This window comes from Dipteris shenzhenensis, chromosome 27 (genome assembly GCF_047967505.1).
Source record: "Dipteris shenzhenensis isolate YYH24624 ecotype China chromosome 27, Dip_SZ_1.0, whole genome shotgun sequence".
In the NCBI taxonomy this organism is placed as follows: Eukaryota; Viridiplantae; Streptophyta; class Polypodiopsida; order Gleicheniales; family Dipteridaceae; genus Dipteris; species Dipteris shenzhenensis.
In genome coordinates this window covers 24,391,641-24,405,879 of record NC_141622.1, presented here as the reverse complement: position 1 = coordinate 24,405,879, position 14,239 = coordinate 24,391,641, and positions in this window count along the sequence as shown.

The following is a 14,239-nucleotide window of genomic DNA, read 5'->3' as shown; positions in this document are numbered from 1 at the left end:
AGCATCAGACGCCATTACAGAACACTGCAAAATATTTTGTCACTGTAAAAACACACAACTTCTGCCTCATAAAGGCAAATTTGCAAAACTAACGAGCGTGGTATTTGACCACACAGTCACTTCCTAGTGACAATTATGCATCAACAGGCAATAAGAATGATTCTCTCACTCCCAATATCTCTGTGCACACATACGATGCAATTTCTGTTATAACTTTTCACTGACCTATAGAACAGTGGTCGCATAGCAAAAACAGGGCACTTTCTTGAGTGCTTGCAAAAAACTGCCACCACTAAAATGGATTGCCCTCAAATCGAAAAAATAAATTCACCTAGGGCTTTGCCCTGTCCCGTAGCATATACTGCCCTCTCACCACACCATGAAGGATGTCCCAATCTGAGGCACTGCACTCTTGCACTTTTCGACTGTGCTACCTATAGAGATTTGCTCCCAAACTCGAAAAAAAAGGAAAGCAACACTGATCCTCTTACTAGGACACTACGAACTTGGTTTTCTTTCTTGAGCTCCTTACCACGAATTGAGCTTTGATACCATGTGAAGAGAGTGGGAGAGAAGGAAGGAGTCTCACTTGCAGCTTTCTCACATACAGAATGGGGGAATATAGACAAAGGTAGAGTCTAAAAACAGTTTTCCTCTCCTCTATTGTGAAAGCCAAAAGAACTCTAAGTACAAAAGAATAGGTGAACCCTATATGTGGGTCTCTAACCAAACTCAGCTAACTAAGGTGACATACTAATTGAGCCACTAACTAGAGTACATAAAGATAGATGTCATCCAGCTATTATTCATGGGTGGTGTACCAACGACATCTGTAGCTAACAAGTCGGTGACATAAATGCACAACGGTCACCCTGGCATATCACGAGTGGAGCTCGATATCTCAACAATCCCTAGCAATCTTCCCTAAATCAAAAACCCCTCCCTCATGTTGCCACCATATGGCATTTGGATTCATTGCTATCCCATGTCGTAGAGAAAATTAAACATGATGAACAATGGGTGAAGCTTAATGTGGAAGTGTGCATGCGTGGGTGGGATCGAGATAGAGCTTCAAGAAAGGAGAATTTCCTATAGGCTACAAGATCCAACATGAGGACCCTTTGCAAGCTTTAGAGGAACCTGTTTGAGCCCAAAATTGATAAATTGGATACCCTAGAGGTGATAGTGGATTGTGTTGGTATATTCTTGGACCGTGGATACATCATCCAAGAAGAGTACTAGTATATAGAACAAGATGTGCAAGATCAGTGCCCTTAAATCCATGAGGAGGAGAATGACAATACAAGTGATAGTAACACACAACAGTAGTATACTTGTTTCTTTAACATATAAATGACAATGTCTCTTTTGGAGACTACTTTTGTTTATAGATCTAGATCCATGATAATTTCTTTTATGGACACCAATTTTGTTTATCAATATGAATTCTATTTAACAAAAATGGTTTCTACCTTTATCTTTATTTTCTATTGTTGAGCCAGATGGCATGTATAATATAAGAGAGTTGCAAGCAATATATTTTAGGATACATGGTGAGAGGGTTATAGCAAATTTTTATAGCTCAAAATTTGAGTTTTGACTAGTAAATTGAACTTGAGTTGTAAGTAGTAAATTGTCTTTGCATTTATCCGTCCTTAGATATGATGGTGGTCTCTTTTCAAAACGTAGAAGAGTAAAATGTAAGTATTTATTAATTTTTCTGCCTTTTATTTGGTTTTGTGTTTGTCCAATCTTGTTAAATTAGCCATGTTGTCACGACGCATGTTCGGAGGGTGGACTCCCAATGATTATGTGATTCCTTATAGGAGGAGAGATCATGAACTCTACGGTCCAGAGGACTTTGATCCTCCTAAGGGGCTAACTCCTAGTGGGATGACCCCATGGGGGGATCCTTGGATCCTTTGTTAGGATCCCATGGTTTCATTGGGAGTCATGATGAGTTTGTCACAGCCATGAGCGATGCGGAGGCAGAAATATTCTTTTCTCTTCTCTCCTCCTGGAGCACCTCCATTGTTCCCTCTCCTACACCCCTTGGGGGTAGATCAGCAGGGACATTGATTGCTTTTCCTACTAGACAACCATCCCCTCTTACCCCTTCTAAGGGATCATCACCTGGGTGTCACAGTCATACGACCTCCAGAAAGAGTAGTAAGGGTCGAGGCTGTTGTGATGGCAGGGGATATGTAGATGAGTTTGCACACTCCTAGTAGTCTAGGACTCCCCCTATTTATGAGACATAATTCTAGTCTGGTCCCTTGCCTACCCCTCTCACAAGCTGCAGCACACTGGCACCCATCGCTCCACCCCTCTCTCTAGCTCTCGCTACTCCCACTTTGTGGTTTGGCTCTGCTATTTCCTCCACCATGAATCCTTCACCACGAATCTTTTGACCGAGGACCTCTTCTACTTTGTGAGCAATGTTGGGAAAGTTGTAGAGGATAGCGATTGGAGGAGAGTCATAAACTACATGAGGAGGCACTTCCCCAATGATATCTTGAAACCTTGGAATCAACCGGACCAAAGAGCCAAGGATGCCATCATAGATGCCCTACAGTGACAATTTCCCAACCCTTGCAAGTATGAGTTTGAGCAAGGTGCCATGCTTATGCACATGGGATAGATCCCAAGATCTCATAGGTACAAGTTGAGGGAAGTTGCTAAGAAAGCTGAGAACAATCCAGGGTGGGTGGACCCGAAACACTGGAAGAAAGCGAAGAAGGAATTCAAGGAGAATCTAGATGCATTTGTGACTCAACGAAGGGAAGCGAGGAGGTGCATAGGGACCGCAAGTGCTTCGCACCTTGGGAGCAGTGGTATACTAACTAATGAGGCATGGGTGGTAAGTTTATCTTCTACTAAATATTTAATATGTTTAGTCATTGAAATTTTTTCTCATTCATATCCAACTCCTTGAATTTGGATCCATAGGAATCTATGATTGGTAGGCCTCCAAACAACGCCGAGCATAGAATGGCATACAACATTGGATCCAATCCTTGGTTTAAGGACATTAGGAGAATTTTGGACTCAAAAAGGGCCTCATAAGGAGTGGATTAGCAAAATGGATTAAGAACTAATAAGGCCTACAAAGGGTCCCATCACCCCATATGGGGACAAAAAAGTACATCTCCATAGGTCCTTGGTGGTCCCCAAAAGTGCACCTCCCTCTCCCAGTTGGAGGGCCCCCCCACTCTCAAAAAGTTAACTCTCTTTACAACCTTTAGTTGGTCCACATTCCCAAAAAGTATCTCGCGGGTACACCCTAGCCCAAAAATTTGAAAATTTTCAAAAGTGCCCAAAATGGCCCAAAACTCTTCAAAACTTTCCCTCAAACCATGCCTATGGACCCAAATCACTTTTCAACATCTAAATCCTACTTCTCACTGTAATCATCTTGCAATCCCACATTCATAAGTACTCCTATTGTAAGCACTTTGCAACACCCAAATCCAATTTCTTCTCATCCTTTTGTCCCAAACTTGCTTCCATTGATCCTATTATATATTTCCATTGTCCCAAACTTGCTTCCATTGATGCTATTCTATTCTTTGAATTGATCCAAGGCCTTATTTCTAAATCCCTCTCATGGCTCCATTGGAAGATCGCACCAACAAGCCATGAAAAAGCACCTTGCACATCAACGTTGCACTAGAGTATGCCACAACTCGTCAATGTTATGGCCACAAGGTTGCTGGCAAAGATACATTAGATCAATTACGACAACATGGAACAAAGCATGTCGACTTATGGAGTGTTGGTGGACTCTATCCAGTGGATCCTTTGATAGGTGCTCCACCGTTGTTTGAAAATGTGACAAGTTTGATTCAATACGTAGGTGATGGTCTTCTTGAGGCTTATTAGGATATTGTAAACGCATCGGCCATTCCAATGCTGAAGCACACTTTATGAAGGTTCACTTGTTGAGAATGGAAGGAGAGACAAAAATACTTAGAGATACTGTGCATAACCTCCAAGAACAACTAACCCAAGAACAAAAAAAACTTGCTAACTCAGAAATTGCAAAAGAGAGTCACAAGAGACAATCACAAGATTAATAGATGAGAAGAACTAACTATTGAAAAAGGCTTGGTGTATCCAACAAGAGCTTGCTACATTGACTAGGAGATTAGAAAGGATAAAAAGAACCCCTCTAGGTTACAAGCATAGGATCAAGCTCGTGCAACCAATGGGGAGCTTGACATAGGGTGGTGGAGCAAGGAAACACAGGGTGAAAGCGACAAGGTATGTATATTTGGACTATTTTGTAATTATGAAGCATTACTTACAAATGAGTCATTTATTTTTCTAATGTTATCATGATTTCTGCAGAAATTTTATGGAGGAGATTATCGAAAGAAATTCCTCTGACAATCTTTGTGCCACAAAGAGTGTAGTTAAGAAGAAATAATTCATTTCTATTCTTAGGGACCCTCATCGGCATGCATTATGACATGCAATATTACAAGAGGTTGCAACTGATTTAGAGAATCTTCTAGATCCATCGGAATTGTCCATGCATGTGATGCTACTAGCATTAGTCATCGGCAAGGGTACTTAGATGTGTATAATGTCTTTGTAAATGCACTTTGAGGTCAAGGCATTAATAATCCTCTATTGTCGAGACCAGTATACATTAGAAATGCAAGGAAAGAAACAAATTCTACTATTCAAGATTTGTTGGGTGGATTTATACTCATCTCAAAAAGCATGACGTTGGAAGGCACAAACAAGACAAATGCCCAACATAGCAAAAAGAAAGGAGGACCAACTACCAAAGGGGCAAAGCAAGGACCAAGAACCTTTGAGTACACAGAGCATAATAATGTTTTTTTGGATGTACATAGGGTCCAAGCTGCAATGGTGGAGTTTTACAACATGAAAGCATGGCATATGTTAAAATTATATTGTTTAGAGAGCTGGAATTTTTATTGAAATCTTTTCTAATCATGTAAATCTTTGAATCTTTCAGATTGTGAAGGAAAGTTAGTATTTGTTATCAAATTGGATGAGTGTGAGGTTGTAAAAGGCCACAAGTTGGAGAGGGTTAGTATTACTTTGATGAATAAAGCCCTCGGACATACCAAAGATAAGGAAATTAGGGAAGATTTTAGTGTGCAATCGAAAAAGCACATTTGGTGGCTTGCTGCATTTGAACTTCCTAAAGAGAGACACTCATTCTTGAAATGGGTATTTGATAGATCTCCAATTCCAAGTGTCATAGATGTGCAAATGAAAGGAGAGTTGCTTCAAGTTGAAGGGTTCGGATCATTTAAGTTGAATGGCACATGGCAGGAGATCTTAAGACATTGAAGTGTATGTTTGGAATGGAATTGAGTGCAAATGCGACATATCTGTGTCTTTATTGTATGCACTCACACCAACCTCGAGGCAGTAACATAGGAATACATAGAGGGAAAGAGCAAGTAAAAAGAGGATTTAAGACTTTGGGAATGCTAAAGATGTAATGAATGACATCACAGATGATGAGGCTAATAAATGGATGTATTGGAGCAATGGAGTAATGAGCGCTGCAATCAGGATGTTGCACCCAACAGAGACTAGAACGATAAAAATTGGGATCCAATTTAAAACATTCCATTACAAAGAGTGCATTTCTATGTGAACAACATGCGGAGATGTGGCTCATTGATAAATTGCTTTACTTGCACATTGTATATGCATGGAACATGAAACTGGAGGAGAGAGTGGCATCATGTATAGCAAGGGTCGAAGCTTTACTCTCGAGCATGGGTCTACATGGGGGAATGTAAAGCTAATCAAAGACACACAATTGTCACAAAAATTCAAGAAATCTTCCAAATAAAGTGTCCATGGGAGGCTCTAAGGCACAAAGGTTGTTGTCCAATCATGAGAATATGTGTTTGGAAAGAATTGGATAATATGGTAAAGATCTTGAGGAAGCCTTTCATAGACGATGATGATGTGCAACTATATAAAGTCATCTCGTGAAAGAGTTCATTGAAGCCATGGTAGATGGATGGGGTGAATCACACATTACTCACTACATGGTGTGTTTGGTCTTCACTATTTTCAAAATTTTAATTGCAATCAATTTATTCTTGTTTACCTCATGTGTTTTTTCTATGTATGTAGCACATTCTTTATGCTCATGGTCCATAGTTGTGAAGATAGTGGGAGAGAGGGAAGGAGTCTCACTTTCAGCTTTCTCACATACACAAAGGGGGAATACACACAAAGGTGGAGGCTGAAAACAGTTTTCCTCTTCTTAGTTGTGAAATCCAAAAGAACTCTAGTACAAAGAAATAGGAGAACCCTATATGTGGGTCTCAAGCCAAACTCAGCTAACTAAGGTGGCATACAAACTGAGCCACGAAATAGAGTACATAAGGATAGCTGTCATCCAGCCATTATTCATGGGCGGTGTACCAACCGCATCTGCAGCTAAGAAGTCGGTGACATAAATGCACAACGGTCACCCTGGCATATCACGAGTGGAGCTCGATATCTCAACACTCCCCCTCGAGCTCAATCCCAATTCCTGCACACCAAGCAGGTCTATGAACTTGTGCAGCTTCTTTGCACCCAATGCCTTTGTGAATATGTCAGCTACCTGATCCTCTGTGTTGACATAAACTAGATCAAGAAGACCTAGTAAAACCTTCTCCCCCGCACATACTGATAATGCACCTCAATGTGCTTTGTTCTAGCATGATAGACTGGGTTATTTGCCAAGTGTATACTGCTCATGTTGTCATAATAAATGACAACTCGCCCATCTATAGGCTGATGCATATCATAGAGTAGCTTATGCAACCAAGCTACCTCACATGCAGCCATTGCTGCACCCCTCTACTCAGCCTCTGTGCTTGACAAGGCAACTATAGGCTGTTTCTTGCTGCTCCAAGTGACTGCAGCACTCCCAAAAGAGAACATATATCCACTGGTAGATTGTCTATCAGAAATATTACTAGCCCAATCAGCATCAGTGTATCCGTGCAACTGTATCTGAACCCCAGTATCATAAAATAGTCCATACTGCAATGTGGACTTCACATACCTGAGTATGCGTCTAGCCACATCCGAATGCGATTTCCTTGGAGCCTATATAAGAGCTGCATAAATTGACTTACCAATCCAACAGCATAGCTCAAATCTGGCCTGGTAATAGTCATATAAATCAAACTTCCTACTATGCCTCTGTAGATAGTAGGGTCTTCCACAAGTTCACCTGCATCTACGCTCAGCTTCACATTTTGCTCCAAAGGAACTGAAATAGGCTTTCAGCCTGTCATCCCATATTTGGATAGCATGTCCATGTTGAGATATCAAGCTCTACCCCCGATATATCTCCTGGATGACTATCATTTATGTCACCGCCTATGTTAGTTGTACTCGTGGTGTAGTTAGACTACCACGTATGTTTTTGGTTTGGGTTCACATATGAACCACGTATTCTAGGGTTTGACATATAGGGTATTTCCCTCTTCTATTGTACTGTTGTTGTGTGCAAAAGTGAAGAAAGGCTTCACCCTCCAACCTTGTGTCCTCTCTCTTTTGTGTGTTGTGAAGAAAGCTGCACTTGAGTCTCCTATCTCTCTCCCTTATTCTTTACATGGTATCAGAGCCTTGTTCGTGGTAAGGAGCTCAAGAAAGCAAGCCAAGGTTGTGGTGTCCTGGTAAGAGGACCTGTGTAGCTTTCCTATTTCGAGTTTGGGAGCAAATCTCTGCAGGTAGCACAGCCAGAAGTGCAGGAGTGCACTGTTTTAGATTGAGAGGCCCTTCGCGGTGTGGCGAGAGCGCAGTATATGCTGCGGGTAAGGGCGAAGCCCCGGGTGACTTTATTTTTTTGATTTGAGGCCGTTTCGAGGCCCATTTTGAAGGCGGAAGTTCTTCGCAGGCACTCAAAAAAAGGCCTTGTTTTTCGCTGTGCGACCGCTGCGCGGCTAGTCGGTGGAAAGGTGCCACAGAAATTGCATCGTATGCCTGTGTGCAGAGATATTGGGAGTTGCAGATTCATGCCTGTTGCCTGTTGATGCAAAATCGTCACTAGGAAGTGACTGTGTGGTGAAATACCACTTTCGTCAGTGTTGCACATCTGCCCCTGTGAGGTTTTTTGCAGAAGTTTTGCTATTTGCCCTTGTGAGGCATTTGCTGTGTTTACAGGTTGCTGTTGCAATTCGTGATTTGTAAAATGTCTGAGAATCTGTCTACCATTGTCAGTGAGAAGCTTGACAAGAACAACTTCCAAGCATGGAAGTTCAGGATGACAAACTTCCTTATGGGAAAGGGAGTTTGGGATTACATCAGTGGTGAAACTGCAGAACCAGTTTTGGGTGCTGCTCCCACTCCTGCTGAATTGAAGGCCTTTAAAGAATGGCATGAAAAAGCCAGAAAATGCCTGTATTGGCTGTCTGTTAGCATTTCAGATTCTATGATTGTGCATATACAGGATGTAGAGACGCCTAAGGAGGCATGGGATACATTGGTGAAGCTGTATAGCACAAATACCAAAGCACGAAAGATGCAGCTAAAGCAGGAGTTGCACAATGTGCAAAGGAAAAATCTGAATATAAATGAGTATTCCTTGAAGGTGAAAGGCCTTGCAGATTCTCTTGCCTCCATTGGAGCACCTGTTGATGATGAGGACTTAGTGTCAATGACCTTGAATGGGTCTTGGGAAAGATTATGCACAGTTTCGGACATCCATTGGAGTCCGTGAAACATTTCCTGATTTTCAGGAACTTATTGCTCTCTTGCTGAGTGAAGAGCAAAGGAATGGTGGTTCAGCCACCTCAACTTCTCAAGAGAAGACTGCTTTCTACTCGAATACAGGTAGAGGCAGGGGTAGAGGAAGAGGCCATTTTGGTGGCCGTGCAGGAAATCAGAACCAACAGCAACAACAGGAAAACCAGTCCTATGGAGGAGGACGTGGTAGTTCTAGAGGCAGGGGGAGCCAAAGAGGCCGTGGTTCAGTTGGCCAGATGGTTGAGCAAGGTCTGCAGGTTAGATTTAATCCTGATGGATGCTTTGTTGAGGACTTGAAAAATAAGTGCCGCTTGGTTGCGAAAGGCAACAAAAATGGCAGAATGTTCACCTTGGATGTTGATATGCCTGAGGTGAAAGCTGCTATGTTTGCGCATGGGAGAGGTGCCATTGCAAATATTGAGATATGGCACAAGCGCATTGGGCACGTGAATATACAAAGGCTGAAATCTATGCAAACGAAAAACATTGTTGCAGGTTTGCCTAAATTCAGAGTTGAGGGAATGCAAAAGGTATGTGAAGCATGCCAAATGGGTAAGCAGGCCAGACATGCATTTCCCAAAAATGCTAAGGTGAGCAGAAGACCTTTGGAAGTGATCCATTCAGATGTTTGGACAACCAAAACTGCTTCTATTGGTGGATGCCATTATTATGTGACGTTTATTGATGACTACACTAGGAAGGTGTGGATTTATTTTATGAAGCACAAAAGTGAAGTGTTCACCCATTTCAAGGCTTTTAAGGCCATGGTTGAAAAAGAGAAAGGTGTGCATATTAAAGTGCTAAGATCTGATGGAGGGGGAGAGTACTTTTCAGAAGAATTTTGTGAATATCTGAAAGAACAGGGAATTCAAAGGAAGTACTCATGCAGGTCTACCCCTCAGCAGAATGGGGTTGCAGAAAGGAAGAACAGGCATATTGCAGAAGTAGGACGGGCGATCCTAAATGAGAAAAACATGCCTGATTATTTTTGGGCTGAAGCAGTAGCAATTACTGTTTATATTATGAACAGAACCCCCACTGCAGCTGTCCATGGCATGACGCCTGAAGAAATGTATACAGGCCAAAAACCAGATATTTCTCACTTGAAGGTATTTGGTTGCATAGCTTATGTTCATGTTCCTGATGAGAAGAGAACAAAGCTAGATCCAAAGGTAGAAAAATGCATCTTTATTGGATATGCTCAGCACCAGAAAGGGTATCGCTGTTATAACCCTTCCATCCGCAAAATGCAAGTGAGCAGAGATGTTGTTTTTGATGAAATGAGCAGCTGGTATGCACCAACTGTTATGGTAGGAGATGCAGATGCAGGAAATGGGAATGCTGCAATAAATGTAGAGCAGCAATCTCAAGCCTTGAGTGGACCCAGAGAGTCCTCTACTAGTGGATCTAATGCATGGACAGGGATATTGAGATCTAGTGAATCGTCACATGGCAGTCCTGATAGTGTTGTGAAGGTATCACATAAGGGAAAAGAAAAAGTAGACCATGCTCTAGTGTTTGATGTGTCTGCTGGTAGCTCTCATGTTGATGGAGAGTCAAGCGGCTCTGAAATGAGCCTTGATGAGGAACTTGGGATTCCTTCTGTTGTTACACCTGTTGCAAGGAAAAGCAGGCATGATTTAAAGACTCCTGCAACTGATCTAGTTGTACGGAGGTCCACTCGTATTAAGTATCCAGTTGATAGGCTGAGATATGATGGGTATATAGCACATCACTATGCTTATATGGTCAAGGTTCTAGAGGAGCCAGAGCCCACATGTTTTGAGGATGCAGCAGGGTATAAAAATTGGGAAGCAGCTATGGATGAAGAGATGGCTGCCTTGGATGCAAACCACACTTGGGATTTGATGCCTTTGCCTCATGATAAGAAGGCTATTGGCTGCAAGTGGGTTTACAAAGTAAAGCACAATGCTGATGGGTCTGTTAGCAGGTACAAGGCAAGATTGGTTGCCAAAGGTTTTGCGCAGACATATGGAATTGACTATGAGGAAACTTTCAGCCCAGTTACAAGGATGGCAACCATGAGATAATTGCTATGGCTGCTGCAAAGGGATGGTCTTTGCATCAGATGGATGTGAAAAATGCCTTCTTGCATGGTGATTTGCAGGAAGAGGTTTATATGATGCAGCCAGAAGGTTATGAGGATAATTCACACCCCGATTTTGTATGCAGGTTGTGCAAAGCCTTGTATGGCTTAAAACACGTGCCGAGGGCATGGTCAGACAAGATAGGGCAATATCTTGTCACTATTGGATTTCAGATTTCCAATTCAAATTTTTCACTTTATGTGAAAAGGACAAACAGAGGGATTGTGCTTATAGTCATCTATGTTGATGACTTGATTATTACAGGTGATAGTGATGCAGACATTAATGAAGTGAAGCTACTGTTGAAGCAGAAATTTGAGATGAAGGATTTGGGAGAGCTGCGTTACTTCTTGGGCATTGAGGTTATTAGATCCCCGAGTGGGATATGGCTGTTGCAAAGGCAATACGGTTTGGACATGCTGTCCAAATATGGGATGACAGGCTGTAAGCCTATTTCTGTTCCATTGGAGCAGAATGTGAAGCTCAATGCAGAGACAGGTGAGCTTCTTAAAGATATTACTATGTACAGGCGCATAGTAGGTAGCTTGATTTACATGACTATAACCAGACCAGATTTGAGCTATGCTGTGGGGCTGGTGAGTCACTTTATGCAGGCACCGAGGAAGCCACATTTGGATGCGGCTAGGCGCATACTGCAGTATGTGAAGTCCACATTGCATTATGGACTGTTTTATGAAGCTGGGTGTGCATTACAGGTACATGGATACACAGATGCTGATTGGGCTAGTAGACAGGAGATCTACTAGTGGTTTTATGTTTTCCCTTGGGAGTGGTGCCATCAGTTGGAGCAGCAAGAAGCAGCCAACAGTTGCCTTGTCGAGCACAGAGGCTGAGTACAGGGGTGCAGCAATGGCTGCATGTGAGGTAGCTTGGTTACGAAAGCTACTTGCAGATATGGGACAGTCAATTCATGCAGCAGTTGTCATTCATTGTGACAACATTAGCAGCATCATGCTTGCTAATAACCCAGTTTATCATGCTAGAACAAAGCACATTGAGGTGCATTATCACTTTGTGAGAGAGAAGGTTCTAGCTGGTGAGATTGATCTTGTCTATGTCAGCACTGAGGAGCAGGTGGCTGATATTTTTACGAAGGCATTGGGTACCGAGAAGCTTTGCAGATTTAGGAGCTTGCTTGGTGTACGTGAGATGGATTTGAGCTTGAGGGGGAGTGTTGAGATATCAAGCTCTACCCCCGATATATCTCTTGGATGACTATCATTTATGTCACCGCCTATGTTAGTTGTACTCGTGGTGTAGTTAGACTACCACGTATGTTTTTGGTTTGGGTTCACATATGAACCACGTATTCTAGGGTTTGACATATAGGGTATTTCCCTCTTCTATTGTATTGTTGTTGTGTGCAAAAGTGAAGAAAGGCTTCACCCTCCAACCTTGTGTCCTCTCTCTTTTGTGTGTTGTGAAGAAAGCTGCACTTGAGTCTCCTATCTCTCTCCCTTATTCTTTACAGTCCAATCCATACTGCCTCTGCAAGAGCTGTATCCCACTTGGTGATCTAATCACCTCAATGCCCAAAAAATAATGCAGCTCTCCCAAATCCTTCATCTCAAACTTCTACTTCAATAGCATTTTCACATGAAGGATATCTTCATCACTATCACTTGTGATGATCAAATCATCAACATAAATGACAAGCAGCATAATAGCTTTCTCTGTTTTTCTCACATAAAGTGAGAAATCTGCCTTGGAAATCTGAAAGCCAATAGTGACAAGATACTGTCCTATCTTGTCAGACCATGCTCTAGGTGCTTGCTTCAAGCCATACAAGGCTTTCTTCAACCTGCAAACAAACTCAGGATGAACAACATGAACATAACCTAGTGGCTGCTCCATAAAGACCTCTTCTTGCAAATCACCATGCAAGAAGGCATTCTTTACATCCATCTCATCTAAAGACCATCCCTTTGATGCAGCCATCGCAATGAGTGCTCTTATAGTTGCTATCCTTGCAACTGGAGTGAATGTTTCCTCATAATCAATGCCATATGTCTGTGCATACCCATTGACAACTAACCTTGCCTTGTATCTATTCACAGAACCATCTGCATTGTGCTTCACCTTATAAACCCACTTACAGCCAATTGCATTCTTGTCTTTAGGCAAAGGCACCAATTCCCATGTAGCATTTGCTTCCAAGGCATCCATTTCTTCATCCATGGCTTTCTCCCATTTTTCTTTTCCCATGGCTTGCTCAAAAGAAGTGGGTTCTGGTTCCTGTATCACTTTGACCATATAGGCATAGTGAATGGCTGTAAATCCATCATATTTCAGCCTATCCATAGGTATCTAGCTTTGGTAGACCTGCGCAAAATAGGCTCACTTCCAGGTGCTCTGAAAACATCCCTAGTCTTCCTTACTCCAGGTGTAACAACAGAAGGAATACCCAACTCATCATCAATACTCTCTTCTGAGCTACTGGATTCACCATCCACATAAGAGTAACCTGCATTCACATCAAACATGGGCTGATCTACCTTCTCTTTTCCTTTTCATGATACCTGCATATCACTATCTGCATTGCTTTGAGGAGATTCTCCTGATCTCAATCTGCCTATCCATGGTGAAGTATGTGAACCACTGCTAGAGGACACTGTAGGTCCACTAATATTCTGTGATTGCTACTGTGAATTTTGTGCAGCATTACCATTTTGTGCATCTACATCAACCATCACATTTACTGGTTTATACTAGCTCCTCATCTCATCAAAAACAACATCTCTGCTCACTGTAAACTTACGAGTAGAAGGGTTATAGCATCTATACCCTTTCTACTACAGATAATAACCAATAAAGATGCACTTTTCAGCTTTTGGATCCAACTTGGACCTCAACTCATCTAGCACATGAACATAGGCAATGCAACAAAAAATTTTCAAACGAGAAATATCTGGTTTCCTACCAATATACATCTCCTCTGGCATCATGCCATGTATTGCTGCAGTGGGAGTCCTATTCATTATGTAAACTGCTGTAGCAACTGCTTCAGCCCAATAATAATCTGGAAGGTCTTTTTCATTTAGCATGGCCCGAGATACCTCTCCAATATGCCTGTTTTTCCTTTCTGCAAGTCCATTTTGCTGTGGGGTATGATTGCATGAATATTGCTGCTTTATGCCATGCTCCTGCAGGAACCTTGCAAACTCATTTGAGAGGTACTCTCCCCTCCATCTAACCTTAGGCATTTTATTTGTAGGCCTGTTTCTTTTTCAACCATAGCTTTAAAAGCTTTGAAATGCCCAAACGCTTCACTTCTCTTTTTCATAAAATGCACCCAAACTTTTCTGCTGTAGTCATCAAATGATGACAGCATCCAATAGATGCAGCTTTAGTAGTCCATACAT